This window comes from Penaeus vannamei, chromosome 3 (genome assembly GCF_042767895.1).
Source record: "Penaeus vannamei isolate JL-2024 chromosome 3, ASM4276789v1, whole genome shotgun sequence".
Taxonomy (NCBI): Eukaryota; Metazoa; Arthropoda; class Malacostraca; order Decapoda; family Penaeidae; genus Penaeus; species Penaeus vannamei.
In genome coordinates, this window is record NC_091551.1 from 31,068,915 (window position 1) to 31,081,414 (window position 12,500).

The window sequence follows — 12,500 nt, forward strand, 5'->3', positions numbered from 1 at the left end:
TTTAATGATAATGACAATAGTGATAGCTCTGGAATAACAACAATAATAAGGATTATAATGAAAATAATAGCCGTGTTATAATTACTTTTGTTATTATTTCTCTTATCATTGTCGTTATTATTATTAGGAAAATCATTAGAATAGTGTTGATTATTGCTATTATTGCAATTATCAGCAAATAATCATTATAATTATCATTGTATAATCATCATCATAACTATTGTCCTAATCATTCTAATAATTATTATCGTCATTATTCTCATTATTGATGGGGTCATCATCAAAATCATAATAATTAGCAGAATTATTGCTAAGATCATCATAATCATTATTGAAACTGGAAAAAGAGGGGTTTTCGACTCATCTTTCGCTAGATTTCGCCGTTTTGTCAACTTTTGGGATTTTTCTTTTAGCCTTTTTCTCATTATAGATGGACTTTATAATGATAATTATCATTATTATCATTATCATCCTTATAATCATTATCTTAATTACTAATGTCATTTTCATTATATTTATTTTAATAATGATAATGACAATGATGATAATTTTAGAAATAATAACAACAATAATAAGGCTTATAATAACAATAATAGCCGTATTATAATAACTTATTATTGCTATTATTGCAATTATAAGGGAAATCATCATTATAATTATCATTGTATAACCATTATCATAATTATTGTCCTAATTACTCTAATAGTTATCATTATTATCGTCACTATTGTCATTATTGATGGGGTTATCATCAAAATCATTATAATTAGCAGAATTATTGCTAAGATCATCATAATCATCATATAAACTGGAAAAAGGTTTTTTTTCCGACACTCTCCAAAGGTTGTATTCCGCTAGATTTCGCCGTTTTTTAGACTTTTGGTTTTTTTCTACTTTTAGCCTTTTTCTCATTATAGATGGGCTTTATAATGATAATTATCATCAATATTATCATTATCATCATCCTTATTATCAATATTGTCATTAACGCCCTCGTTACCCTAAATAAAATCATTATAATTATCATTATCTGATTATTAATGTCATTTTCATTATTATAATTATTTTACTAATGATAATGACTATAATGATAATTCTGAAAAATAATAATAATAAGGATTATAATAACAATAATAGCCGTGTTATAATTACTTTTATTATTATTTGTTATCATTGTCGTTATCATTATTAGGAAAATCATTAGAATAGTGTTGATTATTGCTATTATTGCAATTATTAGGCAAATCATTATAATTATCATTGTTTAATTATTATCATAATTATTGTCCTAATTACTCTCATAATTATCATTTTCGTCATTATTGATGAAGTTATCATCAAAATCATAAAAATTAGCAGAATTGTTGCTAAGATCATAGTAATCATCATTTAAATTGGAAAATGGTTTTTTCGACTCATCTCTCTAAAGGCTATATTTCTCTAGGTTTCGCCGGTTTTTCGAATTTTGGGATTTTCCTACTTCTAGCTTTTTTCTCATTATAGATGCGCTTAATAACGATAATCATCATTATTGTCAATATCATCATCATTATTATCATTACTGTCATTATCGCCCTAATTGCCCTTATTATAGTCATTATAATAATTATTATCTTAATTATTAATGTCATTTTCATCTTTATAATTATTTTAGTAATGATAATGACAATAATGATAATTCTGGAAATAACAACAATAATAAGGATTATACTAACAATAATAGCTGTTATATATATATATATATATATATATATATATATATATGTATATATATATATATATATATATATATATATATATATATATATATGTGTGTGTGTGTGTGTGTGTGTGTGTGTGTGTGTGTGTGTGTGTGTGTGTGTGTATGTGTGTATAAATATATAAATACATATATATATATATATATATATATATATATATATATATATATATATATATATATATATATATATATATATATATACATACATATATATATATATATATATATATATATATATATATATATATATATATATATATATATATATATATATATGATGAAAATTACATCAATAATTAAGATAATGATTATTATAATGACTATAATAAGGGCAATTAGGGCGATAATGACAGTAATGATAATAATGATGATAATGACAATAATGATGAATATCGTTATAAAGCCCATCTATAATGAGAAAAAAGCTAAAAGTAGGAAAATCCCAAAAGTCGAAAACCAGCGAAATCGAGCGAAATACAGCCTTTAGAGAGCAGTCGAAAAAAAACCCTTTTTCCAGTTTGAATGATGATTATGATGATTTTAGCAATAATTCTGATAATTATTATGATTTTGAGGATAACCCCATCAATAATGACGATAATAATGATAATTAAGAGAGTAATTAGGACAATAATTATGATAATAATTAAACAATGATAATTATAATGATGATTTGCCTAATAATTGCAATAATAGCAATAATCAACACTATTCTAATGATTTTCCTAATAATAATAACGACAATGATAACAGAAATAATAATAAAAGTAATTATAACACGGCTATTATTGTTATTATAATCCTTATTATTATTATTATTCAGAATTATTCTTATTGTCATTATCATTATTAAAATAATTATAATGATGAAAATGACATTAATAATGAAGATAATGATAATTATCATGACTTTATTCAGGGTAATTAGGAATAATTCTGCTAATTATGATGATTTTGATGATAACCCCATCAATAATGACAATAATGACGATAAAAATGATAATTATGAGACTAATTAGCACAATAATTATGATAATAATTATACAATGATAATTATAATGATTTGCCTAATAATTGCAATGATGACAATAATCAACACTATTCTAATTATTTTCCTAATAATAATAACGGCAATGCTAACAGAAATAATAATAAAAGTTATTATAATACGGCGATTATTGTTATTATAAGCCTTATTATTGTTGTTATTATTTCTTAAATTATCATTATATTCATTATCATTATTAAAATAATTATAATGAAAATGACATTAGTAATTAAGATAATGATTATTGTAATGACTATTTTAAGGCTAATTAGGGCGATAATGACAATAATGATTATAAGGATGATGATAATGACAATGATGATAATTATCATTATAAAGTCCATCTATAATGAGAAAAAGGCTAAAAGTAGAAAAATCCCAAAAGTCGAAAAACCGACGAAATCTAACGAAATACATCCTTTGGAGAGATGAGTCGAAAATCCCCCTTTTTCCAGTTTCATTGTTGATTATGAGGATAGCAATAATTAGCAGAATTATTGCTAAGATCATCATAATCATCATTGAAACTGGAAAAAAGGGGTTTTCGAGTCATCTCTCCAAAGGCTAGATTTCGCTAGATTTCTCCGGTTTTTCGACTTTTGGGATTTTCTACTTTTAGCCTTTTCCTCATTAAAGATGGGCTTTATAATAATTATCATCATTATTGTCATCATCATCCTCATTATTATGTTAGATTTGGTTGGATTTGGTGATGTTAGGTTAGGTTAGGTTAGGTTAGGCTCTCCTGTCTTGAAATCAGCCTAACCTAACCTAACCTAACCTCACCTCACCAAATCCAACCTAATCTAACCTAAGCTATACTAAACTAACTTGATTGAACACTCATGTACGTAAACGAAATCTAAGCTCTCCTGCCTTGAAATAAGCCTAACTTAACCTAACCTAACCTCACCAAATCCAACGTAATCTAACCTAAGCTATACTAAAATAACTTGATTGAACACTCATGTAAGTCAACGAAATCTAAGCTCTCCTGTCTGTCTTGAAATAAGCCTAACCTAACCTCACCAAATCCATCCAAATCCAACCTAAGCTATACTAAACTAACTTGATTGAACACTCATGTAAGTAAATGAAATCTAAGTTCTCCTGTCTTGAAATAAGTCTAACGTAAACTTATCTCACCAAACCCAACAAAATCTGACCTAAGCTGTACTAAACTAACTTGATTGAAAACTCATGTAAGTAAACGAAATCTAAACCCTCCTGTCTTGAAATAAGCCTAACCTAACCTAACCTAACCTACCCTCACCAAATCAAACTAAACCTAATCTAACCTAGGCTTTACTAAACTCACATGACTGAACACGCATGTAAGTAAACGAAATCTAAGCTCTCCTGTCAATTATGAGGATTTTAACATTAATTCAGGTAATTATGATGATTTTCATGATAATTCCTTTTTTATTGACAATAATGATTGTAATTATGATTATGATGACAATGATAATGATAATGATAAATCATAATTATAATGATAATTTTGATAATTACTTCAATAATAGCAATAATTAACTCTATTCCAATAACTTTCGTACTAATAATGGCAATAGAAATAATAGCATCATTATCATTGTCATTATGATTATTATTTTCATTATTATTTCTAGAATTATCATTATTGCTATTATCATTATATAGATAGTTATAATTATAATAATATCAATAATAATTGGCATAATAATGATAACTGCAATAATGATGATAATAATAATGATAATCATGATGATAGTCATGATGATAGACTATAATGATAATAATCATGAAAATAATGATAGTAAGGATAATAATGATGATAATTATCATTCAGTCCATTTATAATGAAATAAATGCCACAAGTAATAGAATCCCAAAATTCGAAAAAACGGCATTAATTTTCACATTAATTCAGGTAATTATGAGGATTTTCATGATAATTCCTTTATTATTGACAATAATGATGATAATTATTATGATAATGACAATAATAATGATAAAATCATAATTATAATAATAATTTTGATAATTACTGCAATAACTAACTCTATTCCAATAATTTTCATACTAATAATGGCAATAGAAATAATAATAATAACATTATTATCATTGTCATTAAAATTATCATTATTGTCATTAAAATTATCATTATTGCTATTATCATTATATAAATAGTTATAATGATAAAGATAGCAATAATAATTATCATAATAATAATTATAACTGCAATAATGATAATAATAATAAAGATAATCATGATGATAATGACTATAATGATAATAATCATGAAAATAATGAAAGTATTGATAATAATGATGATAATAATTATTATTCAGTCCATTTACAATGAAATAAGTGCCAGAAGTAATAAAATCACATAAGTCGAAAAAACGGCAAAATCTAGCGAATAACAGCCTTTTCAGAAAAACGTCGAAAAAAAACCCTTTTTCGCTTTTTAGTGGTAATTATGAGGATTTTATCATTAATACAGGTTATTATGATGATACTTCCTTTATCATTAACAATAATGATAATGATAATGACAATGATAATAACAATAATAATGATGATAATTATGATGATAATGGCAATGATAATAACAATAATAATGCTGATAATTATGATGATAATGACAATGACAATAACAATAATAAAGATAAAATCATAATTGTAATGATAATTCTGATAGTTATTGCAATAGATAACTTACTAATAATGGCAATAAAAATAATAATATCATTATCATTGTCATTATAATTATCATTATTGTCATTATTATTTCTACAATTATCATTATTGCTATTATCATTATATATGAAGTTATAATGATAAAAATAGCAATAATAATTAGCATAATAATTATTATAATTACAATAAAGATGATAATAATAATAATCATGATAATGACTATAATGATAATAATCATGAAAATAATAACAGTAATGACAATAATAATGATGATTATTATTCAGTCCATTTATAATGAAATAAAGGCCAGAAGTAATAAAATCCCAAAAGTCGAAAAAAACGGCACAATCTAGCGTAATATAGCCTTTTCAGAAAAACTTTTTCGCTTTTTAATGGTAATTATTATAAGGATTTTAACATTAATTCAGGGAATTATGATGATTTCCATGATAATTCCTTTATTATTGACAATAATGAGGATAATTATGATGATAATGATGATGATAACGACAATAATAATGATAAAATCATAATTATATTTATATTGATAATTACTGCAATAATTAACTCTATTCAAATAATTTTCATACTAATAATGGCAATACAAATAATATCCTTATCATTGTCATTATAATTATTATTATTGTCTTTATTATTTCTAAAATTATCATTATTGCTATTATCATTTTATAAATAGTTATAATGATAAAAATAACAATAATAATTAGCATAATGATTATTATAATTGCAATAATGATTATAATAATAATGATAATCATGATGATAATGACTATCATGATAATAATCATGAAAAAAATGACAGTAATGATAATAATGATGATAATAATCATTATTCAGTCCATTTATAATGAAATTATAAAATCCCAGAATTCGAAAAAACGGCAAAATCTAGCGTATTTCTCTTATAAGAGAAACGTCGAAAAAGAAACTTTTTCTCTTTTTAATGGTAATTATGAGGATTTTAACATTAATTCAGGTAATTATGAGGATTTTTATAAAAATTCTTCTATTATTCATAATAATGATAATTATGATGATAATGACAATGATAATGGCAATAATAAGGATAAAAATTATAATGATAATTTTGATAATTACTTCAATAATAGCAATAATTAACTCTATTCCAATAATTTTCATACTAATAATAGTAATAGTAATAATAATAACATTATTATCACTGTCATTATAATTATTATTATTATTGTCATTATTAGTTCTAAAATTATCATTATTGTTAATATTCTTATATAAATAGTTATAATGATAAAAATGGCAATAATAATTAGCATAATAGTTATACCTGTATAATCCTTATCATTGTTGTTATTTCCAGAATTATCATTAATGTCATAATCATTATTGAAATCATTATAATGATGAAAATGACATTAATAATTAAGATGATGATTATTATAATGACTATATTAAGGGTAATTAGGGCGATAATGACAGTAATGATAAGAATGAGGATGATAATGACAATAATGATGATAATTATCATTATGAAGTCCATCTATAATGAGGAAAAGGCTAAAAGTAGAAAAATCCCAAAAGCCGAAAAACCGGCGAAATCTAGCGAAATACAGCCTTTGGAGAGATGAGTCGAAAACCCCTCTTCTTCCAGTTTAAATGATGATTATGATGATATTCTGCTAATTATGATGATTTTGATGATAACCACTTCAATAATGACAATAGTGATGATAATGACAATTATGAGAGTAATTAGAACAATAATTATGATAATTATACAATAGTAATTATAATGATGATTTGCCTAATAATTGCAATAATAGCAATAATCAACACTATTCTAATGATTTTCCTAATAATAATAACGACAATGATAACAAATAATTATAAAAGTAATTATAACACGGCTATTATTGTTATTATAATCCTTATTATTGTTGTCATTTCCAAAATTATCAGTATTCTCATTATCATTACTAAAATAATTATGATGATGAAAATGACATTAATAATTAGGATAATGATTATTATAATGACTATATTAAGGGTAATTAGGGCGATAATGACAGTAATGATAATAATAATGATGATAATTATTATAATGACAGTAATGATAATAATGAGGATTGACCTAACCTAAGCTAACCTCACCAAATTCCATCTGAGGTAACCTAACCTCGATTAAACTGATTTAATATAAATCTCATGTGAGAAAACGAAATTTGGAGTCTCCTGGTCAAATTTGAGCCTAACCTAACCTAACCTCACCAAATTCTAGCTAATGTAACCTAACCTCAATTAAACTGATTTAATATAAATCTCATGTGAGAAAACGAAATTTGGAGTCTCCTGGTCAAATTTGAGCCTAACCTAACCTAACCTAACCTGACCTAACCTAACCTAACCTCACCAAATTCCAGCTAATGTAACGTAACCTCGATTAAACTGATTTAATATAAATCTCATGTGAGAAAACGAAATTTGGAGTCTCCTGGTCAAATTTAAGCCTAACCTAACCTAACCTAACCTAACCTCACCAAATTCCAGCTAATGTAACCTCGATTAAACTGATTTAATATAAATCTCATGTGAGAAAACGAAATTTTGAGTCTCCTGGTCAAATTTGAGCCTAGCCTAACCTAACCTAATCTAACCTCACCTCACCATATTCCAGCTAATGTAACCTAACCTCGATTAAACTGATTTAATATAAATCTCAGGCGAGAAAACGAAATTTGGAGTCTCCTGGTCAAATTTGAGCCTAACCTAACCTAACCTCACCAAATTCCAGCTAATGTAACCTAACCTCGATTAAACTGATTTAATATAAATCTCATGTGAGAAAACGAAATTTGGAGTCTCCTGGTCAAATTTAAGCCTAACCTAACCTAACCTAACCTAACCTCACCAAATTCCAGCTAATGTAACCTCGATTAAACTGATTTAATATAAATCTCATGTGAGAAAACGAAATTTGGAGTCTCCTGGTCAAATTTGAGCCTAACCTAACCTAACCTCACCAAATTCCAGCTAATGTAACGTAACCTCGATTAAACTGATTTAATATAAATCTCATGTGAGAAAACGAAATTTGGAGTCTCCTGGTCAAATTTGAGCCTAACCTAACCTAACCTCACCAAATTCCAGCTAATGAAACCTAACCCCGATTAAACTGATTTAATATAAATCTCATGTGGGAAAGCGAAATTTGGAGTTTCTTGGTCAAATTTGAGCCTAACCTAACCTAACCTAACCTAACCTCACCAAATTCCAACTAATGTAACCTAACCTCGATTAAACTGATTTAGTATAAATCTCATGTGAGAAAACGAAATTTGGAGTCTCCTGGTCAAATTTGAGCCTAACCTAACCTAACCTCACCAAATTCCAGCTAATGTAACCTAACTTTGATTAAACTTATTTAATATAAATCCCATGCGAGAAAACGAAATTTGGAGTCTCCTGATCAAATTTGAGCCTAACCTAACCTAACCTAACCGAACCTAACCTAACCTCACCAAATTCCAGCTAATGTAACCTAACCTCGATTAAACTGATTTAATATAAATCTCATGTGAGAAAACGAAATTTGGAGTCTCCTGGTCAAATTTGAGCCTAACCTAACCTAACCTAACCTGACCTTACCTAACCTAACCTCACTAAATTCCAGCTAATGTAACCTAACCTCGATTAAACTGATTTAATATAAATCTCATGTGAGAAAACGAAATTTGGAGTCTCCTGGTCAAATTTGAGCCTAACCTAACCTAACCTAACCTCTCCAAATTGAAGCTAATGTAACCTAACCTCGATTAAACTTATTTAATATAAATCTCAGGCGAGAAAACGAAATTTGGAGTCTCCTGGTCAAATTTGAGCCTAACCTAACCTAACCTAACCTAACCTCACCAAATTCCAGCTAATGTAACCTAACCTCGATTAAACTGATTTAATATAAATCTCAGGCGAGAAAACGAAATTTGGAGTCTCCTGGTCAAATTTAAGCCTAACCTAACCTAACCTAACCTAACCTCACCAAATTCCAGCTAATGTAACCTAACCTCGATTAAACTGATTTAATATAAATCTCATGTGAGAAGAAATTTGGAGTCATAATCATAATTACAATCATTATTGTCAATAATAAAGGAATTATCATGAAAATTATCATTACCTGAATTAATGTTAAAATCCTCATAATTACCATTGAAAGGCGAAAAATGTTTTTTTTCGACGTTTCTCTCAAAAGGCTGCAATATGATAAATTTTGCCGTTTTTTTCGACTTTTAGGATTTTATTACTTCTCGCCTTTATTTCATTATAAATGGACTGAATAATAATTATTATCATTATTATCATTAATGTCATTATTTACATGATTATTATCATTATTGTAGTTATAATAATTATTATACTTATTATTATTGCTATTTTTATCATTATAACTATTTATATAATGATAATAGGAATAATTATAATTTGAGAAATAATAATGACAATAATAATAGTTATAATGACAATGATAATGATATTATTTTTATTACCATTATTAGTATGAAAGTTATTGGAATAGAGTTAATTATTACATTAATTATCAAAATTATCATTATAATTATGATTTTATTATTATTATTGTCATTATCATTGTCATTATCATCATAATTGTCAATGATAAAGGGAGTATCATGTAAACGACCATAATTATCTGAATTAATGTTAAAATCCTCTTAATATCCATTAAAAAGCGAAAAAGGGGGGGTTTCGACGTTTCTCTCAAAAGGCTGTAATACTCTAGAATTTGCCGTTTTTTCGACTTTTGGGATTTTACTACTTTTGGTCTTTATTTCATTATAAATGGACTGAATAATAATTATTATCATTATTATCATTACTGACATTATTTTCATGATTATTATCATTATAGTCATTATCATCATGATAATCATTATTATCATCATCATTATTGCAGTTATGAAAATTATTATGTTAATTATTATTGTTATTTTTATCATTATAACTTTTTATATAATGATAATAGCAATAATTTTAGAAATACTAATGACAATAATAATAATAATAATGACAATGATAATGATGTTATTTCTATTGCCATTATTAGTATGAAAGTTATTGGAACAGAGTTAATTATTGCAGTAATTATCGAAATTATCATTATAATTATGATTTTATTATTGTCATTATCATTGTCATTATCATCATAATTATCATCATTATTGTCAATAATAAAGGTTTATCATGAAAATCATCATAATTACCTGAATTAATGTTAAAATCCTCATAATTACCATGAAAAAGCGAAAAAGGTTTTTTTTCGACGTTTCTCTCAAAAGGCTGTAATACGCAAGATTTTACCGTTTTTTTTTTTTTTTTTTACAGTTTGGATTTTATTACTTCTGGCCTTATTTTATTACAAATGGACTGAATAATAATTATCATCATTATCATCATTACTGTCATTATTTTCATGATTATTATCATTCTAGTCATTATCATCATGATTATCATTATTATTATCATCATTATTGCAGTTATAATAATTATTATACTAATTATTATTGCTATTTTTATCATTATGACTATCTATATAATGATAATAGCAATAATGATAATTCTAGAAATAATAATGACAATCATGATAATTATAATGACAATGATTATGATATCATTATTTCTATTGCTATTATTAGTATGAAAATTATTGGAATAGAGTTAATAATTGCTATTATTACAGTAATTATCAAAATTATCATTATAATTATGATTTTATCATTATTATTGTCATTATCATTGTCATTATCATCATTATTATCAATGATAAAAGAATTATCATTAAAACAATCATAATTACCTGAATTAATATTAAAATCCTCACAATTACAATTAAAAAGCGAAAAAAGTTTTTTTCGACGTTTCTCTCAAGAATTTGCCGTTTTTTCGACTTATGGGATTTTATTACTTCTGGCCTTTATTTCCTTATAAATGGACTGAATAATAATTATCATCATTATTATCAATACTTTCATTATTTTCATGATTATTATCATCATTATCATCATGATTATCATCATTATCATCATTATTGCAGTTATAATAATTGTTATGCTAATTATTATTGCTATTTTTATCATTTCAACTATTTTTATATAATGATAATAGCAATAATGATAATTTTAGAAATAATAATGACAATAATGATAATTATAATGACATTGAAAATGATGTTATTATTTCTATTGCCATTATTAGTATCAAAAGTATTGGAATAGAGTTAATTATTGCTATTATTGCAGTAACTATCAAACTAACATTATAATTATGATTTTATCATTATTATTGTCATTACCATTGTCCTTATCATCATAATTATCCTCATTATTGTCAATAATAAAGGAATTATCATGAAAATCCTCATAATTCCCTGAATTAATGTTAAAATCCTCATAATTACCATTAAAGAGCGAAAAAGGTTTTCTTCGACGTTTCTCTCAAAAGGCTTAATCCGCTAGATTTTGCCGTTTTTTCGACTTCAGGGATTTTAATACGTCTGGCCTTTATTTCATTATAAATGGAATGAATAATAATTATCATCATTATTTTCATTACTGTCATTATTTTCATGATTATTATCATTATAGTCATTATCATCATGATTATCATTATTATTATCATCATTATTGCAGTTATAATAATTATTATGCTAATCATTATTGCTATTTTTATCATTATAACTATCTATATAATGATAATAGCAATAATGATAATTTTAGAAATAATAATGACAATCATAATAATTATAATGACACTGATGATGATATTTATATTGCTAACCTAACCTAACCTAACCTAACCTCACCAAATCCAACCTAATCTATCCTAAGCTATACTAATCTAACTTGATTGAACACTCATGTAAGTAAATGAAATCTAAGCTCTATTGTCTTGAAATAAGCCTAACCTAACCTAACCTAACCTAACTTAACCTCACCA